This window comes from Pyrgilauda ruficollis, unplaced genomic scaffold, assembly GCF_017590135.1.
Source record: "Pyrgilauda ruficollis isolate IOZ18807 unplaced genomic scaffold, ASM1759013v1 scaffold11, whole genome shotgun sequence".
NCBI lineage: Eukaryota > Metazoa > Chordata > Aves > Passeriformes > Passeridae > Pyrgilauda > Pyrgilauda ruficollis.
Genome location: NW_024509210.1, coordinates 10,942,202 through 10,955,286, shown reverse-complemented (window position 1 = coordinate 10,955,286; position 13,085 = coordinate 10,942,202).

Sequence of the window (13,085 nt, the reverse complement as noted above, 5' to 3'; positions counted from 1 at the left end):
ATATATCATTGTCATTGTTATTCTTGTTTCAGCTCTTAAGAGGCACTGGTCACCAGATGCAGCTGTGCAAGATGTGGGAGTAAAAACCCATTTGGATCCTGGGGCAGTAGGTGGTTGGGATGCGGGTCCCTGGTATCTCAAATGCCAGTCTGGCCACTGAAGAACTGTGAGAATTCATTCTCAGAAACCTAAGAAAGTTGCTGGCTTATAAAGGAGGATTTCTTACTTCCCTTTGTAAGAAATGAGGGAGCTTAACTGAGGGTGGAGTGACAGATACATAAATTCATTCAGTGTTTCTGAAGACATTTATCAGGAGTAAAATAAAGGTATTTTGGGCTCTTTAATCAAGAGTGTTGACTTTCTTAAAGATTTTACCTTAATGGTTAATAATATGTGTTGTCCTTGAAAGGTTTTTTCTGTTTTAGATCACTAAGAGGAGTTTAGTTTTCTCTAAAGGTTTTTGTACATTAAAGTTCCCAAGTGGAGAAAAGAAAAGGCTGAAGTTTACTTGGATTCAGACCCATATTTTCTTGATTCCCTTTCCTCCTTTTCCTCCCTCAATCACAAAAGTCTTAAGAAAAAGCCTGTATGGCATTATCCATCTTCTAATCATCTTCCCTGGGATACTGTCCTGCTAGATCTGTGCTAGGCATGAACTAACTTGTCAGCTTGCTACAAACACAGGCAGGGTAACTGAGGACTACAACCCTATTTAGATAAAGAAACCTAAGACGGGGTGTGGCTGACAAGATTGCTGAGTCTTCCAGGACAGACCTGTGGGGAATCTCGTGGCAAAAACCTCAGAATCGTGCTCTCAGGCTGAGGATCCTGTCTGGCACAAACCTCGTGTGCTGCTACATCCTTTTTGCTGCCTGACTATAGGTCAAAGGTGAAAGATTTTTGGAAGGCCTTTTCTTCTGCCAGAAGTGATTAATGGAAAGCAGACGGCCAGCAGATCAGAATAACAGCCTGAGTGCCAGGATCCTGCCAAAAGAAGTATCCTTGTGCATTAGGATTACTGAGCACTGGCTTTTGTCACTTGAACATCTGTATCCTGCTCTGAGGATTTCAAAGCACATCTGAGATTCATCCTCTTGGAAAATGAAAGGACAGTAGTCCCAGGCGTGCCAAAGACTGCAGTGGGCTTAATCAGACAAGCCTATTATACTGTCCTGGCTTCTCAGAGAGCTTATTTAAAACAGTGAGAATATTTTCAAATAAGTCTCCTATATATAAATTCCCTGAGCTGTAAGAAATCAAGACTACAATAAAAGAAAACAAACACATTACTAATAAAGCTGTCTATTTGTGCCTGCAATGAAGAAATTAGTAAAACTAAAAAAAATCACACATGAAAAAACCCCGAAACAAAACCCGACCTCCTCTCCCTCTACCCCCCAAAAAAATCAAACCCCAAAAAACCAAGAGAGAGAAAAACAACGTGTGTGCAGTTGTTCTTGGTCCCACACACGGTGCAGCGTAAGCCAGCTGACAGAAGCCTGATGAGCTGTGAGCTGCTGGCAGTGCCAGCTGCAGAGGCACGGAGAAGACGAGGCTGTGGATGGATTGGCAGGCTGGATGCTGCAGAGAAAGGCCAGGGAAGCAGAGGTATCAGAAAGCATCCACAGCAACACTTCACACTACCTGCACTGCAACTTGTGTCAGAAGAAAGCTGCCAACTATACTGAAAATGGTGCTGGAGGCATGAAAGCCTGGAACAGAATGTTCCCCTCCTGGGAATGACCACAGCTCAGCTGAGACACCCCAGGATGAAGTCCTACACAATATGACTCATGTTATATTTGGCACTTGGTGCAGCTAATCTTATGCTATATTACTGAACAAATGTTAACAGCCATATAATGGCACAAAGTTCAGAAGTCCACTGTATCTGAATCAGCCTGGGCTGGGCTTGTGGATATACAGCCTGGAACTGCATTTGATTAATGCAAACCCCATCTTTATTTCAGGATTTTTGTTTTTGTTTTTGTTACTTCTTTTTCATAACCTGAGAAATTGTCAAAAATATTGGATATCACAGGGTTTGATTTCCAAAGGGTAGATTCTTCGGCCCTTCCTGGCTTGCAAGTGTTTGAAAAAAACTGCTTTGTTCACACTTGCAAAATGTAGATATTTCCATTTACTGCTGCTGGGTGAATTTTCAGTGATGGCAGGACTCTGGATGATGATGCCATCAAGTTGAGGCATGTTAGGCTGCTGCTTGATGGAGCTGTTCCCTGTGTCTAAACAGAACTGAGATCTCCATGTAAAGCATTTTGCAAGCTTTATCTTTGTCATTCTCTAGCTTCTATTTTAGTATTCTGTATAATAAATCTTATATTGTTATCTTCTGATCTCATTACAGCCTTTTCCTGTGAATATCTAATCTTGGTGGATGCATCTAGCACATTGAAGGACAATTTTTAGGTAGCTGCTGATTTAATAATACTGGAAATGCAGGATTGCTAACACCAACCATGAGACTCCCTGCATAGCTGAATTTCTATTACTTCTATTACTTGCCACCTTGGTACAGAATAATCTTTTTTTTCTCTTTTTTTTTTTTTTTTTCCTCTGAAAGAATTAATATATCTAGGTTATTCTAATTAGTAGCTTTCTATTACAGACATAAAAAGTTATAAATTTTGTCCCTCTTACCAGGAGAAATAGGGAGAAGCTATATTACCAAGAAAGCACAGCAGTTCAAGCCTGACTCAGAACTATAATTACTGTGGTTCGGTTGAATCTCCAAGCCTGTCTGCAAGAAAAATAGAAGCATTGAAGTAAAATAAGATTTTTTTTTTTCCACAGGAATATCTGGGGTGGGATTACTTAAAGCAGTTTGGCACGTGGGACTGAAGAATTGAGAAGTCAGATTTAGTGCAAATAAGACAACAGAAAGAAAAGCTTCTGAGTTTCTTAACTCCTGAAATGCACAAAGTCAAATATCCATTAACTGAAGCACACCAAAACCATTTCTGTTTCTCAGTTTCATGGGCCCTGTCAGACAAAAATGCCTGGATTCACACAAGGAGACCCTTGGATGTGCTGGATGACTGTAATATTCCAATGTCAGTGTCACTTAGGAAACACTTAAGCTGTTGATGTTCACATGGAAAATACATTTGTAGACAACCACTACAGAACAGCAGGGTTTATAATATGTTCAGTAATTTTCTAAAATGTCGGAAGCTATTTCAGAAAAAAATGTTCAACTTGTTTCAAAATATATATTTTCACTACATTAATGAACTTAATATGTAGTGTGTACTTAAGTTTTAGTCAAAATGCAGCTGGAAATGTGAAGTTAAAATGTATACATAATAATTTATTGAATTAAATTGTAGTTCTTTGTTATATTCTATTTCTTAAGGTTATATTTTCTGTTTGAATCATGTGAGTTGCCTGGAAACTTTCATCCTGGATCTGAAAACATCCTACCAGAAAACTTTATCTCTACATGACAAAAATGGAGCAAAGGCTCACTTCTCTCTCTGAAAGGAATTTCGTCCTTGTGACCACTCCTTATGATCAATGAACCACGTGCTATTTCTCTATATATGTCCTGGCTAGCCTCTTAATGTTTATTACTTCCTTAATCTGCTGCTGGGTTAATTGAATCATTGGCCCATGTCCTGCTGTGAATGCCCATGGAGAGACAGAGGTCTGTTTGGTTGATAGCCCTCAGTGACATTTTTTAGAAATATGTATTTTGTGGATCATTACTTGCAGATCTTTGTCCTAAAGATCTGTCTTGGGTTCTGGTTATGACACAGATGATGTGAGTGACACTGAAATTTTCCACAACCTGCACCTTTGAGCCCATCTGCAACCACACACATTTTCCACAGCAAGGTCTTTTCAAGTCTCTGCAGCATATTGTATCTGAAAGCCAGAAATTTTTAGCAATAACTACTTCCACTAGTAGGCAGTAGCATCAGACAAGTGTCTCTCCAAACCATAGCACAGGAGAAATTTTTTAAATGCCTGAATTCTAAAAATGTGGTGAATGTGTTGTGAGGGTGTGAAATAGGTAAACCTAGACATGTCTTCCTTTCAAACAGGAAAGGGACAGCTAGGAAGTAGTTTAGTGTTATTTTAGAATGGTGCATGATTTCTCCTCGTGGTTTGGTTGTATATAATAAAATGGCCTCTTTAGACTGTGACATGTCATATTGTTGTACCTGTCTTGTTACCTTTGAATGTGGAGGATTTTAGTGTGTGTAGATTTTTAAGCAATATCTTATCTGTCTTTCTATTACATGCTGTGTTAGTTTTACACCTGGGTATGCAAGTTTTTCAACGTGACATTAAAAAATAAAAGTTGTAGTTATGTAAGGGTTAGAAAGCAGGACAATTTTTTCAATGTTCACTTTGTGCTGGGCTGTACAAAAGAGGTCAATGTCATTACTCCCTTTTTGCAGAAGGACAAAGAGTCTTAAAGAGAAGTGAAATTAATTGCTAGAGGTAAACGTGTAGTAAAGCCCTGATTTCTTCATTCTTGTCAGCAGACACCTTTGCCCTCATTCCTGTCACAGTCCATTATCCCCTTGTATTTGTACTTAGTCGTGCTTCTGTCTGTCTGCCTTTGGATTTCACACCCTTCTCTCTTTCCTCCTGAACACAGAAGGCATTTAGGGTTCTTATGCTCCTGAATGATTACATATAGGGACTTTCCATTCTGCTCAGAAGCACAGCCCAATTTACAATACAGGGTTAAATTGCAGAAATCTCATTTCCCTGTTTCAGCTGTGGGATGCAGTACGCACAGGTGCTCTGGGGAGATGGCTTAGACCAATTACATTAAGTGCAGAGATTAAGCCTGTGCCTCCATCAGCACGCCCTTAACAGAAATCAATTGCCAGACTGTACCAGGGGAGATCCTTCTGAAATTTATAGGTTGAGTGGGTGAGTTTTACTAGACAGCAAAAGGGCAATTTTTTCATGTGATGTCTGAATACCCACCTCAACATGAAATACACAGAGCTGTCTCAAATCATTGTAGGAACTATTTCAATTGGGCAAACAGCATTTTTCCTTATAAAGCACTGAACATTTTAGTTAAAACTTCTGCAAATATGTTCTGACTAACACAAATTTCTGGACTAGAACCTCCAACATGATTAAATAAAAATGAATCAATGAAATAAGATATTACTAAAATAAGACATTTTACTGGTGGTGATTAGGCAGATCTAATTATAAGAACCACTGTCATAAGCTCTGCTGCCCTGAGTCCAGCACTGAGCACTTGGACACTAACTAGAACATGATTGTACATATACACTCAAATTTCTGTGAAAGAGGAAAAATTCACCACAGGTCTTTTCTAAAAAAAAAAAAAATTTACCAAAGGGTTTTTTTTTTTTTTTTTTTTTTTTTGTGCATGTGTGTGTGTGTGAGTGAGAGGGTGTGTGTTCTATTATCTAATATTCAAATGAAAATGCAACCATTAAAGGAGTGGATGAATCACAATTGCTGGCAAAGTTTGCTTAGGTTCCATGTGCCATGGAAGGGTGTGGACTGCACAATTTTTCAAGAAAATCATGCAGGCAGAAAAAGTAATAAATTCGCTACTTTTATATTTGGTAGCATGCTTGCTGTCAGAATATAGCTGTAGATAAATGACTTCTTGTAGGTTTGTCCTATCAAGACAAGCCTCTCCTCCCAGGTAAGCAGCTGTGTCAGCTTGTTCAGGGTAAGCTCCAGCTGATCACACACCAATGGGTTTTCCCTCAGCTCCATCTGTGTTGTCCGCTTCCCCACGGGAGGCGCTGCCGGGTGTGCAGGAGCACTCGGTGTACTCCGGCATGTCATAAAAAGAGGCTGCCAAGAGCCTGAGCTCCCTCTCTGTCGCTGTCTCCTTTTCCAAAGCCTGGGTGGGCTGTCTCTCAGCGCTCCCAGCTCCGTCTCGGTGGCGCAGCCGGCCGGGAAAGCCTGCCCTCCGCTGCCGCGCTCCAGCAAGGCAGCGCCCGGGGAATGTCAGGGAATGTCAGGGAATGACAGGGAATGAAGCGCTCAGAGAAGCGCCGGCCCTGCCGGGGTGCAGCACAGCGCGGCAGCGTTCGGCCGGCACTTCCCCCTTCATTCCCGCAGGACAGAACTGGGGCCGCCCCACGCTCCCTGGGGCTGTGCGATGGCTGGTCCCGCTCGCTCGGGGTCCAGGCACCGCACCCGGGAGCCGAACGCGACAGCCGCCGCCGGCAGCTCCGCCTCGTCCTGTCACACAGCACCACATCCTTCCCACAGCACATCTGCTTCCAAGAATCTCCTGCTTTCCCCTTGTTAATGACCCATCGATCTTCCTTCCCACCCAGGAGGGGCTGGTGCCTTTCGGCCTCCGGAGCCAAGGCACGTTCCGTGCCACAGCTCAGCCAGCCTGGCCCGGCTGAAGCTTCCTCGAAGTCCGAGCCCATCTGGGGCAGGAGCTCAGGTTCCAGCAGCCTGAAGCTCCCCCAGCCTGGCTGCTGCAAATGGCCTGCCATCACCTGCTGTGCTTGTAAAGCCTGCTACAAACAGGCACCTTAGAAAGAGAGGTGACCTCAAGAAAGACCTGCTTTCGGAGAGAAATTGATTGAAGTGTGATTGGTAGGACAACAAATATTATTAGGATTTTAGCATTGTTAATTTTTTAAGAAGGAAACTTAGTCGTTCAAAAGCAAATGGCCAACAACACGTGCTGTTACTGTAGAGATGCTCTCAGGTTTAGAGCTGTGCATCAGAGTAGTTTACAATAAAGACCACCATCAGAATACTCTGAGCACAATAAGGACACCCTGTAAATAATGTGAAAGGTTGTGAAGAGTTGCACTTTTTTTCTCAGAGAGAGATTTGCCTGTTTTCTATTCCCCCTCTCCAAGCCCCCTTCTGAACACAGTACAAACCTCTTGGGCACAGTCCTGCGCATGTTCCTCCTCCATGGCTCAGCTTTGCTTTGTTTCCACCAAGGTGTTATTTACAACATTGAGGTTTAACCCTGGAGTGGCTTCAGTGAGAGACAAGGCCATAAAAACATTGCTCAACATCTCATGCATCTGTGTCCCTCACTGGGTCAAGCTATACAAGGAGAAAAGCAGTGTCCTGGAGGCAACCAAATTCTTTTCAGCAAGGCAAGTGCAGTCTTGGAGGCCTGTTGCTCTGCAGTGTAATTCCTTTGGTGTGAAGTGCCCTGTGTTTTCTAAGACCTGTAATCCTCTGTCAACTTCTTACAAAAAACTTGAGATAACAGAACCATCTGTAACCTCTAAAACTAAGTGCCATGCATCCATCTGACACAGTAACTGCTACAGCCTTCACCATGAGCTGAAATGTCAACCATACAGTAGCTGAGTAGTTGGTCTCATATTTATTTCAGGTGAAAACTGTTGCGCCAATCTCTCAAACCTATTGTGATTTGGAACACTGGGCATGTCTCTCTGAGCTTCTCTGTGTGATGTGCCTTAATTGTTGTGTTTTGCTTGCAGGTCAGCACTTGACTGTGTGATTGCCCCACCCTTTCTTGAATTTATCCCCTGTAAGGAATGAAGCCTATTAATTAACTTATTTCAGGGTGACAGGACACCTGATGATTTGTAAATCTATCAGGAAGATAAAAAATGTCTTATTCCTTGAAGATAAAAAAAAAAAAAAAAACCCCAACAACAAGAAGGCAATGAAAACTGCAAGAAAAAGAAAAATTAAGGAAAATGTTATTATTAATCAAATTAAAATACAGAAGAATGAATGAGTACAGGCTCTTCTGCATGGGGTTGTTTTCTATTTCAGTTTCTTCTTGCCCTTCAACAGAAGCTTTTCTACATCCCTCTTGTTATTTATTTGGGAATAAGATGCTTTAGTATTGAACATGTACTAGAAGAGCATGCAGAGTCTACACAGGCTATAGTGTCTCCACAGGAAGGATTTTTAGTTTGCTTTGCTTATAGAGCTATGGGCAATCACCTTTCATTAGTTATGTAGCTGTAAGGTGCTCTGTGTCTCCATTAGCCTTAGTAGGTACTGCAAACAAGTTGGTTCCCTTCTTGACGTCCTTAAATTTGGTTTGTTTACTTTCTATAGTGGGTCTAAAGCTGGCTAAATCCCCATGCACCCATTAGAAATTATTAACTCATTTCCTGCTGTGAGATATGGATTAGGAGGAGGAGGGCAAAACAGGCTCAAAACTTTAAAGGGTATAAAGAAAACTTTATTAACAGAATTAAAAGAAGAATTATAAGAAAATCAGAATAAACCTTCAGAACACTTCTCCTCCCTCCACACCCTCTTTTCTTTCCCAATGATGTGAAGAGACAAAACTTGGGACTTTCAGTCAGTTTACCACCTCTAAAACAGTTTTTCTTAATTTTTCTTAGGGAGGGGAGTCTCTCTTGCAATGCCATGGAGACTTCTCCACAGTAAACAATTCTCTCCTGGCTTTTAATTTCCATGAATACCAGCTGCCTGGAAATCTGCAGTTGTGAAGTCCCTCCCATCTTTTCTGCAGCCTTCCCACAGCTGCATTCATGGGCCATGTCAATTATTGGGGTGCTATTTTTAAGGATGAGCTGTTCTAGCATAAAAACAAAAGTTCTTTTAATCCATCTCTGGGAACAGAGATTTTCTTCTTCTACTCCTAGGGCAAGGTTTCTCATTTCTCTCTGTTCAAACTTTTCATTGGACCACAGCTACTGCAACATCTGCTTATTTCAACACTGATGGTTCTGCTCATGGCTGTAGTTAGAATATTACATCTCCCCAATGCATTCCATGAATTACAGGGAAAAAACAAAGTTTGATATATCAAATATACCTTCACCATAGCCTTACAAAAAAAATTTCAGCCCAAGACTGAGGCATCTCCTCAATCCCCTCCCATCTAGAATTTGACTCCTTCTTTACTGTCAACAACAGCGTCCCATGTTATTTTCTCTACGTGTCTTCACCCCTTCCTTTTCCTGACTCAGGAGAGAATTAGTGTTCATAGGTTCATTTGTTCTCAAGCTTTATCAATTAAAACAGTACAGAGTCCTGCAACATTTAGAGGCTGATTTTGTCCAGGCTCCACAGTTCAGGAATGGCTGTGTCTGTCGCTGCTGATCACATGGTCTCTGCCAGCACTGCCCAAGCTGCGCTGGCTGCTGGCATCACCACAGCGCCTTTCTTTCATGCGGGGCACTGGAAGAAAGAAATAACCCGCTGTCACTGCTTTTGTCCTTCTGTCTGCAGTGCAGCTGGTTAAAAGCGGCTAAGCAAACAAAGTGCATTGCGAGTCATGCTGAGACAGCCGTGGGCGCACGGCACCGCTGCAGTTGCGCCGATTTCGGCCACACAGTCCCAGCCACGTGGCCGCTCCTGGTCTGGGATGGCGGTGGCCGCTCCTGGTCTGGGATGGCGGTGTCCGCTCCCGGGCCCGGCAGCTCTTGGCCTCGGGGCTGCCCTCGGCGCCAGCCATGGGGCCACTCCCAGCACTGGCCCCCGGTAAACCAAGTTCATTTGCGAGCCATGCTGAAATAGCCGTGGCCATGCGGTGTGGCTCTGGCTGCACGGCACTGCCAAGGCCGCATGGATCCCAGCTGAGCAGTCCCGGCCTCAGGGCCGCTCCACGCCATGTGGTTGCCCACGGTGCTGGGACAGTCCGGGTGGCATGGCCCGGCAGCGGCAGAAGTCACAGCCGAGCTGCGTGCCGGCCTGGCCATGTGGGCCCGGCCTGTTCCAAAGCCAGAAGCCAAAAGCTTTTCCCGGGCTTTGTTCATTTTTAAAAGGCGCTTTTCCACAGAGGTGTGTTCACCTCTTTTAACCGGGTGTCAATCTTCAAAGCCCGGCAGCTGATTGGCTCTTCAAAGCCCAGCAGCTAATTGGCTCTTCAAAGCCCGGCAGCTGATTGGCTAGGCTGCACAGGGCCCCACCCCCGCAGCCTGTGGGCTGGCCCTAATGGAAAGCGCGGCTTTGTTAAACCATGGCGCTTTCCCAGCCCTAGCATCACTTGTTAATGTTAGCTGCTGTTCCTCTGAGCTAAGGTGTCATCTTGGTCAGCTTATTTAAATGTGTTAGCTCTGTTTGGTCCTGTTTGGGTCTTAGAATCTGGTTTAAGTTAAACTTCTTCCTAGTAGTTTAAGCTAAAATGAAAGAAGGTTACCTAAAACTGCAGAGGAAAAAAATGGAAAGGCATTAAGTGTGTCAGTCTATAGGATTCTGGCAGTGTGGGACTCTGCTGGTTGCACTCTTAGGGCTTTCCAGAGGCCTAGGTTGCATATAAAGGCAGTTGTAAGGTATCAAACAAAAGGTTTAGAATATTAGATTAGACAATCTAATATCCCTGCCTCCGGGATGATGAAGTAAGCAATTATTTAGGCAGCACACCCCTATAAGAAACAGTCTAAGAACAGGATAAACTTAAATGACACTTCCATTTGCACCTCAGGGATTTTCTGACTCCAAACAGGCCATACAGCCATATGTAATTCTTGAATGGATTGGTAATTAGTAATCCTTGCTGGATTTCTCTTCCACAAGCCTGTCTAGTTTGCCCTGGAGCCCATATAAACATTTAGCTTCTTGTGTCAGGTAATCCCACTGGATTGCACTCCTTCATGGAAAAAACCCTTGGCTTTGTTTGTTCTGAATTTGTTTCTTCGTAGTTTCAACTATTTTCCACCCTTTCCCTGCTGGTTACACTTTCTTAATCTCTGCTATATGCCCTAAATCAGCTTGTTTCAGAATGAGGCAGCTGTTCATTGCTAGGCCTTTTGTAAGGCGTCTCCACTGAATCATCAACTGAAGATCTGCATCAGAGGGGAGAGCAAACCATGACTTCAGGCTCGTGTCAGAAGTGAACGTAAGTTACCTGAACTGTGTGGTGGACACTGGTACATACTGTAGGCACTTCCTCTCTTTTTGTTGCTCACACATACTACATGTGTGAGTAATATTAATACAATTGTGATGATAAACTGTGGAAAGAGAAGCAGAGTTCGTGTTCAAATGGCAGTAAACTTACAGCCAGTGACCTGTGGGTTGTTTTTCTCCAAGCGGTACCAGTAAAACACGTGACTCTGATGTCAGTTATACATAAATACAGCTGTATTCATACAAAATGGTAACAGTTCAACTGCAACTGGCCCCAAAACCTGAGAGCTGCTGAATTTCAATAGAAAGCCAGCCCATTCAGAGGAAGTGCACCTACACAGGAGGTGTGTGCACTAAACGGTATGAGGAAATTACTAAGAAGAAAGGTCCAGAGTAATTCAGAAGGCTCACTATTGCAGGCCTGAAGCGGTGCCTTTTTGGTGCTCTGAGCTTTAGCAGATATACTGAGAGGAATAAGGCATGGTTGTATGAGGCAGGGGCAGGGCAAGAGTGAGTAAAAAACACTGGCAGGCAGAGGCTGCTGCTACAGAAGCCTGTAATGCATAGGAGTTTGTGTGCTGTTGTCTCTCTCAGATTATTGCTTCTGCCTTGTCTCACACAGCAAGTGATTCATTGCTTTTTTTGCTCAGGGCGGGGCAGTAATTGCTTTCCTAGACTGCTAAAAATAAAGCCAAACCATTACTAAAATATTAATCTTTAAAGTGGGAAAATAAAAGGCAGAATGCTGATGTGTCCTATAAGCAACTGAACTTTTATTCAGAATAGATTTATAGTACTGGTATGAATAATAAATGCATGTATTTAAATAATGAGCAACCTATTCCACAATCTGTTTTTACTTAATCAGATCTCTGTTTATTCCTAATGTGTGTTTCCATGTACAGTAAGACACACTGAGTTTCTTTTCCTACTGTTATTTATGTTCTTAGTGTGGCTTTCCTTCTTGATTCATCAGCACATATTTATCTGTGCAATGCCAAACTCTCTTACTTAAAACTGTCAGAATGAAACATCTCTTGGGTCTTTTGATGTGAAAGCATTGGACTTGCACACACACCAAAAAAATCTGTTGCTTATCTTTTGCTATAACAAGCAGGTACTGACTGGCATTATGTTGGATCTTGCTGCTAATCTGCTCTCTTCTTAATATCCTGGAAAATTACTGTTGTACCAGGTGTTCTGGAAAATGAATTGTGCTATTATGTATTTTTCATATCACACAAATATATTTTTTATTTGTAAATGAATTTTACTTTCTTGAGGAATTTGAGATCATGTCATAATCCAAGCAAGGACAGAATATGAATTTTAGAAATGGCTATCGTGCAGTTCCTTGGCCTCGCAGGGGTCTGCTTTGGTGACTCGGTGATTCCTCCTGCAGAGCTGTGCAGTGGCTGCGGCACAATAGTCGTGTGACTGTTCTCCAGCCATGATTTATGGTCAGACAGCACTATCTAGGAAAGGTTTCTGAGGGTTATTGCTTCTCTTGGCCTGAGACACGCTGTGCTATTATGGGGGGTTATCTGTGCGTGTGACTGGAAGAGGTAAAAATGGAGCTTAGGCAATAGGAAAGTCTGTGGCAACTTGTCTGCAGCAGGCACGAAACCTTGTTAGATGGAGTACAACTGCCAGAGCAGTGGGACAGCCATCCTGCGGGGTGTCCCTGTGTGTCTGTGCCCTTCGGGCAGCAGCAGCAGAGCATGTGAGGTGTGCTGTGTTCAGTGGCACTGGACAGCAAAGGCAGCCCTGCGGAGCGATGCTGGGCACTGCGCCATCGCCATGAGCTCCGCGGGCGCTGTTCCCTGAAGGAAAGGGCTCCTGAGGGCTGTAAGGAGCAGGGGCTGTGCCCGGCCAGCGCCACCTGCACAAAGACCCGCGGCTGTCGGCGCTGGCCGCAGCTGAAGGCTTCTCCAGTCCGTGTGCCGGGCGGGAGGCGGGTGGGCCCCGAGAGGGTGACCGGTAGTTTCCCAGGAAGGGCAGCGGCGCGTGGATCCCCGTGTATGTACCGCCGAGGGCCGCCCGTCGCCAAGGAGAGAAGAACGTTGCCCGGCAGGCCGCAGGGCGGAAGGCTCCCGGGCGCGGCTGCTGCGGCCGCCGTGGAGCTCCTCCCGCACCGCGGGCAGCCCCGACCCCTCCGCCCGCCTTGCGCACAGGGCTCCGCCCGGCCTCGCCCCCTCGCAGGCCCCGCCCTTCCGCAGGCCCCCGCCGCCGCCGGGGCTGCCCGCCCGAGCGCCTGCCGGGCC